The 12,003-nt window shown below is 38.7% G+C and overlaps 1 protein-coding gene across 1 annotated transcript in view; it reads left to right on the top strand.

The window, feature by feature from the left end:
• The window catches only part of CLNK (cytokine dependent hematopoietic cell linker), a 50,380-nt gene that overhangs the window by 601 nt on the left and 37,776 nt on the right, over window positions 1-12,003 (top strand). The gene's annotated exons all lie outside the window — the stretch shown is intronic.

The raw sequence follows: 12,003 nt of genomic DNA, 5'->3' as shown, positions 1-12,003 counted from the left end.
TCTAGGCTTGATTCTGAAGCCAGTTTAAATGCACTGAATGCATGGCCAGAGTCAGTTAACTGAAATCATACCGGAACTGAGTAGTGTATCCCAGTATGCAATGAAAGGTTTCTGAATCCCACTCTGATGTCCTTCACCAAGAAACACTGCCTCCCGTGTCTCTTTCCAACAAGGACATTTGATGATAAGATTTATTCAGGCTGTTCCAGAATCACATATTAGTGGATAGAGCTACAAGTATGTTTAAAATAACCTGAATCCACAATTTTTTTCCACTGATAATAAGCGGACTTCCTATTCAGCAGCAGCCAGAAGTTTTTGGAGGGTGGTAGGTGCTACTTTTTAACTTTGTTCTGGCTGGGGTGCATCAGTCAGGATCACCTCACATTTCCACAAAGGTCAGAGGACCTGTAGCTTCTGCTTACCACCCCCGCAGAAGTGACAGGGATACGTGACAAAGCTTTTCCATAGAAGAGCTCAGTCTTGCTTCATTAAATTGGTCTGAGTATGGGCTGCTGTTCAAAAGCCCTCTGAACTTTTCCAGTAATTCATTTTCTGTTTACTGAATGTAAAATGCTGATTTTCACAGGAAATTTTGATTTTGCAAACTTTGAGAACTGGCTTTTTTTGTTGTTGCTGCTGTCTTTAAGCACTCCGGCCACCAAGAAAAAGTTACTTCAGAAATATCCTGTAGCTACCAAATCTTGTGAAGAAATTAGCTGAAACTACTCACTTTCTACTCACAGCTCACAACTGATAGCAATGCACCCAAAGCAGCTCACTGCTTAACCACCTACCTGAGTATTTCCAGGTCTCCATCTAAAACTAGCTTTGTTAGATTTGCCTGGGCTTAGATCCCTCTAGAAACCAAAGACATTCAGTTACGTTTTATGTGGGGAAGGGTGGGAGATGAATTTGTGGGTGTGTAGGAACGTTAACATAATAACCTAGAACAAATGCATGTTCTGGCAGGAAATTCTTGATTTTTCTTTTTTTTGCCAGCTCTTTGCAGTAAAAGAGAATTTGTATAATAGCTGGTATCAGTTCATACTGTCTGAAAAATGATATCTAGGCTGCACTTAAGTTTTCTTGTTCAGCTGGGGGAAGGGAAACTTTCAATTCTCAGAACTGAGGCTTAGCTAAATGAAAAGGTTTCATAAATATCCATTTTCTGAGCTTTCACAGAAAATAGAATGGATGTTGTAGGGAGTTAGACTTTCAAAGGACACTGGACTTAGGAACAGGAAGGGGCAAATCTGATAGTTCCTGATGTCTTGACAGATTAATCGGATATATTCTTTGCTATAGCTTTTATATCTGCTAATTATGTAGCTAGTCAGCTCTCCATTCTAGCTTACCTACCTTTTTTGAGGTTGACTGATTAGTAGCAGTCCTTGCCCTATGTAAGTCTATAATTTTGAGCATGTTTTAAAAAAATCCAAAATTTTAGAAATATATGAATTTGGACCTTGAGTTACAGCACTCTACAAATACCCAAATTCGGTAATCACTGAATGAACTAGTGTAGTCCCTAGATCTGCGGGCAGTAAAACACATGCCTGGCAAACTGGCCAGTATAATATTTGTAGGAGAAAAAAAAAAAAAAAGAGTGTATAAAGTCATTTAGCAATTCTAGTGTCAGAGTTATAGTCAGCATAATAATAATACAATATAAAAAAGAATTAAAAACACATAAGAGATGTACATATTTTTGTCTCCTAACTTAAATAAAAACAAAGCCATTTATTCCCTCTAACTTGGAAATCAATGGGAAGTAAATATTTAAACACCTTTAAATCCATGGACTTAAACTAAGTTAAAGTCAACATACCCTTTCATCCTTAAGCAAAGTCATTTCTCAGATCTCTCCCAATTGTGTTTCAGCTAGCCTTCTAGCTCAAGGAGTAAAGGTATAACCCAGTATTCTTGATACTTTTAATTAAGACTGAGAAAGAAAATAATGTGTAAGATGGTACCATCTTTGTACAAGATGAAAGAACATCAGAGAACATATAACCTTTGCTGTTCACCTTTTTACATATGGTCATTCTATGGGTGCAGCCTAGGAATCGGGGTGACAGAGTTTCTGGAAGAGCATACTAGCCTTCTTTTCTATTTTGTTTTTTTCATAAAGCTGACCAGAAGGAAAGAAGTATATAGAAAAGAATGTGTGGCTATTATTATCCTCTTCAAGGTCTTACAACAGCCATACAACACATCACTTTAAAAACATTTTTAAATGAACAAGACGCCCTCAAGGCTGAAGACTCCTGAAACCTCCTGTGCTACATAAAACACATCACTTTCGGTTTCAGCTAGGGCCCCTGCTGTGGCTTCTCTTTTGAAGTGCTCACAGGTAGGGACAGCTCAGCAGAGAAAGCCCTGCTGGTTTTCACCAAGGAGCCTGAACCCAAAGAGCTTACTTTATGCTTGTTCTGGAAAAATTCCTGCTGAGCAGCAGGCAGAGATATTCAAAGAGAAGGGTGATGGGTACATTTGAAACACTGCAATTGATTAAATGACATTTTGCATGGGAAAGAGGCTCAAATTTAAGCTAAGGTCTTTACACATAAGAGCAATAAACTGAATTTAAACTTGTGTTTTAAAGCTGGTGGCTTACCTTTGCTATGGGAGTAAACTTTTAACTACACCTGAGACTGAAGATGTTGTGGTGTCACTAGCCTTTGAAGCAGATACAAAGATAGCTCTCTGCAATGAGAAGCAAGTCTTTAAGTCAAGTTCCAAATAAGCTACAGCAAATTTAAAGCCTATGTTTTTAACTAGCAGGTTTCTTTGTCTGTAGCGAGGAGCTTCAACCCCAGCTGCAAGTACTTCAAAGGCATAGATTCCACAGCTGTAAATGTAGCTGGAAGATGCCAGCTTCATCACACCCTAGGTTTTACAATATAAAGTTTTCTAGCATCACTTATAGAACTGTACAAATTTTATTAAACTAGAAGTTATCTATAACATTAATTTGCAGTTTTGATAGAAGTTTTAGTGGAAAATAGAGCTACACTCTAAAATATTATTTAGATAAAGTAGATGCTTTAGCATTTGTGAATTATTTAGATTTGACACAGGTCTTCTTTTCCAAAAGACCACAAATATACCTTTTGTAGTTCTCTAAGGTGCTGCCTTTTATTAGCACGTCAGGTAGAGCTGTTCCTATGATCAATCAAGGCTTCTGAAATATTTATACAATATACCAAGGAATTATTTCACAACCTAGCCAAGTACAGTGTTCACTGCAAAAAGGCCAGTGCTGCTATGCAGAGGGATAACTTTATTACCCAAATTTTGTTCAGAAATTGCACAAACAACACTTCATGCACACCACTGAGTACCTGGAGGGAGAACAAAGAGTGAGATTGTGGCTTTTGCTGCTCTATAAAATATGGTGAGGAGACACTGTCTTCAAAGGAAGCATTCTCTGAAGAAAAGCACAGATTTTATAATATTGAAAAAAAAAATGGTTCTTATGATACATTTCTAAATGATGTCTCCTAGATTAATCCACAGACCCCTCCTTATCTTCTCCCTGATTCATGGGTATGTATGTCAACCATTTTCCTCTGCCTTGTGAATCTGGAGTCAGGAGAGGATCCAGACCTGGCCAAGGCAAACAAAAAGAAAACTCCCTGCTGGTTCATTGCCTGCAGGGGGTATTGAGCCAACAGAAGGAGTGGAAAAGTATCTTAAGAATAGGCTTTTAGGGGGCTGACAGTTCCATTTTTAAGTCATGGGTTTTCATTTCCTCTGAAATGAAGCTTTACTTTTAAGAGTTTGCCCTTTTATTTTTAATGAAAATACTAAATCAATGATTTACAGCCTTCCTGACAAAAAAACTTCTCGAGATTTCCTTGGTGAAGTAGCTTTATTTTACTTTGTCTCAATTATTTGATGAACAAAATCTTCTAGTTCATTTGGCTTTAGTTATGTGTTTCTCTCCTTCAGAAACAAAACTAACAAAAAAAAAAGAAACACAAAAAAGAGAGAATGGAATGAAATCAGGAGAAAAAAAAAATAAACTAGAGACAGCCACATGCTTCCTAAGAGTACTTTCTACATACTCATTACACCTCCTATTTCCTCCCTTCTTCCTCTGGGCAGGAGGCAATACTCCATTTTACTAGCCCTTTGTGAGAAGCAATACAGTGTTTGCTATCTGGCCAGTCTGGAACTAGTGTCAGTTAAGCAGTTAAGCTGCTCTGTGCAAGAGACATTAAAGAGTATCTCTTATTCCATAATGGGGTTTACATTTTGTCTACAGCTGTGAAGCTTTTTCAGTCTTTTTAACAAGGGCAGCACAATGTCTTTGGAGGGATTATATGCTTGCCCTTTTCTTACTGTGACTTAAAGTATAATAGGGAACTATGGAGTAAATATAATGCTGTAATTAACTGGAGTGGCTCTGCTGATGTTATTAACCATGAGCGTGTAACTCAAGTGGCTTCTGAATAGCCACAAAACCCCAAGAGTGAAATACAACTCTGTATTCACTTCATAGCCATCTGTTATTTTTAAAGGATGCTGGATTTTCCCGTTAATGCTGAAAGTTTTAAAGTAAGGCGCTGCTATGAGACATTACAAAATGCTTTTGTAGATGGTGCATGAATAGGGGAGCAGGCAAAAATGATAATTCACTGATTCTAAACTTTAATTTAACTGTGTCACAGCAGAGGCATGCTTGTAATGCTGATTACCCCTTTTTTCCCAATGCAATATTCCTTTCCATTCTAATTCATCCTTCTGAGCAGCTTATGTACATCTAACATAACTATAGCCTGCATTATGGGGGAGTGGAAAACATACAGTTCAAAGCCATTATGGCTCTCTCTGCTCTGCAGTACAGAGTCCAGTTGCAGGAGTTGTAGCTACATTAAGGTCAATGTTCCAGCAACTGGTACAGCAACTGATGCTCCTGTGGTTTTGATCTGACGATTTTCTTTCCATCTGCTTTCCCTCTCATATTAAACTTTTATATTTCAAAAAATGTATGCTTAAAATGCTTCTCAATTCATAGGGAAGCACGTTAAAAATGTTTGATTTTTAAGATGCTTATGTCAATTCTAGACCCTAAGAAAACATGGCAGGAACTGTAGCTGCAAGAGCAAAGCTTTAGCAGTCATCAGGCCTTATGCTTTTAGCACAGAATTGGAAATTCCTGATTTATTTTTTTTTTCTGTTTCCCTTATTATATGCAACATTACTCTGGTTCTGTATCTAAATGGAAGATATTCCAGGACAAATCATTGAAAATGTGAAGTTGGTCACAACAGGGAGCTAATCACTCAAAGGAATCAAAGGAATGAACAGTGCTAGGTGGACCTCTGCATTTTCCTTTATAATACCATGACCAAAAAGTCTCAAGTATCCAGCCAAGTATTCACAAGTCTCTGTCAAACCACTGTTAGTTACACAGAAAGAAATGGGGACTGAGACGAGAGCAGTCAGTAGAAGTCTGGAGCCAGCTGATGATGGGTGGAGTGTAGAGAGACAACTGTGGAGAATTGTTTAAATTTTTGGGTTACAGTCAGATCTGGTACTGGAGTTTGAAACTGAAGGAACCAGACCTTGTTTATCACAGGACTCTGCAAGGCATTTGGGGTTAGATGAAGGGTGCTACTGCTGTAGACAAAGAACATTTGTTTGGTTTGGGTAATATTAAAATCACTGTTAAGTAGTATAGTGTTCTCAGATAGGAAGAACTGGAAAGGTGGTTGTGTGGCTGAATGCTGGTGGAAGCCAAGGGGCCTGGATGACACAATTCTTGCCAGCAAATACTTATTATTGGAACTGAACTTAGTACATTGGTGGATTTTACCGGAGCCAGGATGAGGGCTGTCCCAAGGGTCAGCAAGCCAGGAGCTGAGGAGCATAACAGGGCTGTCAGGCAAGAGGCTCACCAGCTAGGGCCCATTCCACCATCCCAGGCAGGTGAGCAGGGCATACTGAGGGGTAGCAGCCAGGTTCAGCCAAGGGTCCCAATCATCAGGCGTGGAGCTGTGTCAGGGTTATGATCATATCTGGTGAGAGTAATCAGGGTCAGACACAGCCCAGCGATTACTGAGCAGCTCCAATGTGATGAAAGAGGTTCAAGGTCAGGCTGGGAAGTCTTTCTGTAGGTTGGGTCTGAATCAACAGAGTCCATGGCCAGACATGGGCATGGCTGTGACTGAGCTGGGAACTGACAATTTGATGACATAGTTCATTGGGTAGAGTCTGACAGCTCTGGGCTGAGCTGAAATGGGGCTCCAGGCCCGTAGGCACGAGAGGTGAGAGAGGCCGGTCAAGGCCATTAAAGCCTATTACTGCCCTCAGGGCCCTGAAAACAGAAGGTGATGAGTAGTTTGCAGGGGTCCCTAAACTGTCTTTAAGGTTCCAAGTTGGAATTGAGGTTTGAGGCCTAGATTAAAGAGCTAGCTTTAAGCTGTATCTGGTAAACCCCACAGAATCTGGATATAGGCTGACAGCAACAGTATGGTTAGGTAGATGGGAATTTTCCTGTAACCTTATTTGGCTCTAGATCATTCATTAGATTATGAGTGAAGTTGATGATTAAATAGTGGAATTTTAATGATTCTGCCATAGACTGCAGAAGTAGCAGAGATAAAGTAGGTGTTTTTAGAAGTTTATGTCATTAAGTTAGCACTATTGATTTTTACCAAGTAGCCTGTTACGGTCTCCCCAGGTACTAAAGCACTCTGTCTCTGCTCCTCTAAGCAATATCTGACAGCAACTAAAGTTGCTACATGCAGGAAATAAGCACAGAAATAAAAATAAACCATTGACCATAGCTGGAAGTTAACTAGCCCAGTGTGGATCCAAAGCCCACAGCTGGTCTGATTCCAAGACTATTTCACAGCACAAAGGATGGACAACTTGAGGACTGTTTAAATTTTATCACTTTCAAATTCCTGTGCACCACAGACAAACTTGACCTAGTAACTTTATGCTGCTCCATTATGAACATACAGAGTGCTCAGTTATTGACAGAATGTTTATTTATTTGTGGTTCTTGGAATCTGTTTCTGCTTCTGTTGAATGGTCTTCAAGGAGACAAGAACTTGGATAAGGATTAAATATTAGGCTGCAGTTAGCAGTGATGATTTCAGAAACCTTTTCTAAAAGGAATGTTGTGCTGCTTGTGAAATGCATCTGGTTTTCATCTTTGCCAGCTGCCAGAGTCAGGCACTTATTCACAAAGACTCCAGAAACAGCATAGCCTATGCCAACACAATCCCTATCCTTTGGTAAGCTTTTTATGTAGACATACAACATTTACCTATCCACATGTCTGTAGCTGTCAGGCAAGGTGACCTGAAATCCCACGAAGCCACAATATCAGGCAGCTGGCAGCACCAAGCAGATATCCAGATACAGAGTGGAGTACAACTAGAAAAGAGTGGTCAAAAGCAATAAGAGGGATATTCTAGGATTAATTAGGAACAGAAACTGATAGGAGTATAGGACTGTACAAAAACATGATTTCTTACATCAGGCTGGATAATCAAGAGAGAGAGGGAAAGGGGGAAAGAAAAAATCTCTAAAGTTTTTTTTTAAATATTCAGAGGCACCTGGCTGCAGCTAGAGAAAATCCAGTCTTTTCAAACATGAATGCCTACAGTGAGTCAGTAACAGGTTAATTCAAACACCTAATTTATATTTCACGATCCCAATCTTAGTGGCATGAATGTTTAAATAGGCAAATATATCCCATTCAGCAAAGCACCTTCTCTTTCTTCTAAACTGCATCATTCCTTAATTTTTGTTTGTTTTGTTTTTGTTTTGTTTTGTTTGGAAATATTGATTGTAGTTTTGCTTAAAAAAAATATATATATATTGTTTGACATCTGCTCATATAAGTATATAAATGAAAAAATGTAAACAATAACTGAAAAAAATGCTATAAAGATACTTGCTTGCTTTCATTTTAACTTAGAAGTGCGACTGCCATATGTACCTTTAACTCAACATGGAAACCATTCCTGTGAGAATACGTGGAGCGGCCATTTTTATCCAACTCTAAACAGGATTTCATTGGCAACATATAACTGTGGTGTAATGTGTGATTCATAGATATTAGGACATGGATATAGGTTTACAGTGCAGTAGCAGTAAGCTGGAGTCCTTTTATATATTTCCTTTCTGCTTTGGACAGGATAAATTTATTTTTTCTGAGTACTAAAAGCCATACTTTAGGCTAGACTCTATGTCTATGGTGGAAGCATCAACCACTTGTACTTTTGTTTTTATATGGAGATTATTCCACCTCGACTCAGATAGAGTGAAATTAAAGTAAAATCTGCTTATCTGTCGGCTCCTTCCTGGCAGCAGGTGGACACGGAAGGACAGAAATGGCATATTCTTTCAGTTCCGTACGGTTAAGTGTCTGTCATGTGCAATGGGTTTGCTCAGCTTGTTTTACAATTTGCTGTTGTAGAGCAGAAGCAAACCAGCCATATAACAGCAATAAGGAGGGAATTTTGATACTGATACTTAACTCAGAGTCAAACATCTCCTGAAACAGGAGGTTTGCCTGGGGCTATGGTAAAATTGCCAGACTCCCATATATGCTAGAAAAGGGTATACATAATGACAACACCCCGGGCAGTTCTGGTTGCACAGTGCCTCCCCAGATTCTCTGGCAGGTAGCTCCAGCCAGCACTACATGCTCTGAGATAAGATGTCATCTGCTGCCTTCTTGTCTTCTCCCAGGGTATTGCTCATCTGTGCAGGAGGAAGGAGATGATAAACCTTCAGCTCCTCTGCCTGCTCAGATTAAATACTTCGGTATTCTTTTAAGAAAGTGGAAAGCTAGAAGGCTTTGGGTTCCTTTTTCACTCCCAAGCACTAGGGAGAGAATTAAGAAGTTAAATATTTTTCCTCAGACATCCCCGTGTGTACAGGGATTTGCACTTGTCATTGCAAGATATAAAGGCATCTTGCAAATAAGCAGAGTATCCTAATGTATGGACTTAAAAAAGCCAGAAAAAGCCAGTAAAAATAACTTGGTAGGTAGCTACACAGAACACATCTGGAAACAATACTGCTTATAAAAGGCAAAAGAAAAATTAGTTAAAATCTATATATGAACCTTCTGAAAGACATATATTGCAGGCAGAATTGCCTTCAGAGGAAATGTTTTCAAATTTTGCAAGTCCTCGGAGAGTATCTGTTACCAGGATCTTCACAAAAAAAGTAAAACACATTCGCTTCCCATTCATATCTTTACTCTTCATTCCAGAAGAAACTCTCTACCATTTAGATGTCAAAAATCCCAAGGGGCTGCACAGAAACTATGGAATATGAAAATGAAAATAGTCACAGTGATGCAACCCTACACCTCTAGGAAGTGTTAATATCACCCCAGGACCAAATTCAGATGAGGCATTGTACTTGAATTACACTGATTTCTATGGTCACAAATCACGGTGCTTCTAATGTATATCTTTAATATTATTATGTCACTGTAAACCATTTTATATGCATTAAGGTCTTCCCTCAGTCTTACTCATTCACATTACTGTTTAAGTACTTGGATTTAAAAATGTGAAAGCCCTATCCACATGATATATTTGGTTCATCAATGCTTTTCCTGATCTTCTCATAGAATATATGATTTCAGGTGAGTTTAGAAAAACTCACTCATAGACCATTTTTATTCACACTTAATAAGCATTTCTATTTCAAGCCACTGTTAGCCTAATCTCCCTGGTCTATATTATGCCGTGACAGAGCTGTTATTATAGATAAGAAAGTGCTTGGCATAAACATGCATAGTAATATGAACCGTAACCACAGGTACCAAAAGCCTCCCACTAGCATTTTTTCAAGTGTCAAATGTCTGTGGTTACCTTTCAGGTATCCAAGGTCCCTGACCCTCCTGACAACATATGCTCAGCCAGCTTGACAGTTTTATTAGGGGTTCATGCTGCTGGCCCTAAGTGTTTGCACTGAGGTGACAGAACTGATTGCTATCCTTAAACAAGTACATATTGTAACGTATAATATAATATACAATATTTATATTATAATGTATATAATAGATACTATATGCAGAGAGACAGAATATATGTATTCTACTCTTTTGTATAGATATATAAATGGTCTATATGTGTATACATACATACGCAATGTGTACATATATATAGAGAGATTATATATATGTATATATATACACAAGGTTCTGCCTTTTGCATTGTATTCCTTTAAGGAGACATACAGGAATGGTTAGGCATGGAAGAGGCAGCCCCATGGTTCATACTCCTTTCTTCAAGGGCAAAATGTCCGTGCCATACCTCCCTGAGGAAGCTTTGCAATGTGGTTCGTATTATATTGAAGCACTTGGCTTGAAGTGTCCCAAAACACTGTTGCTGTTTGAATATGTTTTGCCTGATTTGATAGCAGAGTTCTGGGGAGGAATCTCTGCCAAACTCCAAATCTTTTCCAGGCGTTTCTCTGCACAGCATGGTATCACGCACAACAACAAAACATAAATCTACATTTTGCAACAGTAATTTCTTAAAAGGGCCAGTCTCTCTAAGTGTTTGCAAATAAGGCTGAGTAAAATCTTTCCTTCTCCTTAAAGATCACAAAGCTTGGCTTGAAATGTGCCTTAATATTGTCCCGTCTTTTTCTTCAGACACAATGGGTTATCATTTTTCTCTCCTTTTAATCTCTTTCAACCTGTGCAAAATCACCTGGCTAGGATTCATTGCAGCCACTCCAAACCAGATGAGGCAAATAAAAGTGTCTTCTGTGTGTCTTAATTGTCAGTCTGAATACCTGTATTACCCAGTAGTAGAGAGGTGGGAATGATAACATGTTCACCAAAGGAGCTGTTTCCTGATAAAGGTAACTTTAAAATCTTTTAATATTTTGTAAGTGGAGTTTCAAAGAGCTGGCATTTTGCTGATTGCTAGTGCAGTTTGGCACTAAGGAAATGTTTCTGTTCAACACTTCTAAAATCCATATTTAATCAATAGGATAACTAATTATTGTTCACTTTACTTGTGTTTCTGTGGGTTTATTTTAACTGATATTATAGTGATTGGTTGGTATGTTTATACATCTATATATATCATTTTAAAGGTTGCCAAGGAAACCTACAGCATGTTTATTTTTTTTTAAGAAAATAATTCAAATGAATTGTGCCAGTCAAAATTCAAATCATTTTGCAAATGAACTGTTACATAATTATACTAAGAGAATATAGCCTATAACATTTATTATTATGCTCCTAACATTCACTTTAGGTTAAAAAAAAAAGATATCCTTGGAGACTTGGAGGATCACAGCTGAAGTCATTTAAAGATGTTAATCATATAAGCATCCGTTTTAGGCAGCTTTTTGTCTGATGTCACTGCACTGAGTACAATGCTTCCACAGATGATCTTATTACTGATTCATAAAAACTGACCTTTACAAATTAAAACAAACCAAAAAAAAATAAATAAGAGCTAATTTCCAGGACAGTGTCTGGGACTGATTTCAGAAAAGTGGTTGGGCCTCTGCGTCAGACCTGCAGGATGCTTATGTGCCTGCGTTCAAAACCATCAACCTGAAAAACGTGATGCAAAGGTTTTCACTCACCACCTCCCACGGGTAGGCCAATGCCTAAAGAGTCTCTAAGCAGTGGCTATCTCCCCCAAAAACTTCCTTTAAATTTTAGTGCTGAGTACAGCGTCATATGTTGTGGGACATCCCTTTGGTCAGCTGGGGTCAGCTGTCCTGCTCTGTGCCCTCCCAACCCCTGGGGAGCAGAAAGGGAAGAAAATTGAGCCTTGATGCTGAGCAGTCACTGCTCAGCAACAGCCAAAGCAGTGGAGCATTATCAACATTGTTTGAGCCACAAAGCCAAAATACAGCCCCATATGGGCTGCTGTGAAGATGATTGACTTCGTCCTAGCCAGACCCAGTACGGCACACTGCAAATTATATCAAGTACATAGAAAGGTAACTATGCTGGCCCAAAACTACCTCAAAAGGACTTAAAAG

This window comes from Anser cygnoides, chromosome 4, assembly GCF_040182565.1.
Source record: "Anser cygnoides isolate HZ-2024a breed goose chromosome 4, Taihu_goose_T2T_genome, whole genome shotgun sequence".
NCBI classification, from domain to species: domain Eukaryota; kingdom Metazoa; phylum Chordata; class Aves; order Anseriformes; family Anatidae; genus Anser; species Anser cygnoides.
This window is presented reverse-complemented; position numbering and strand designations above follow the sequence as displayed.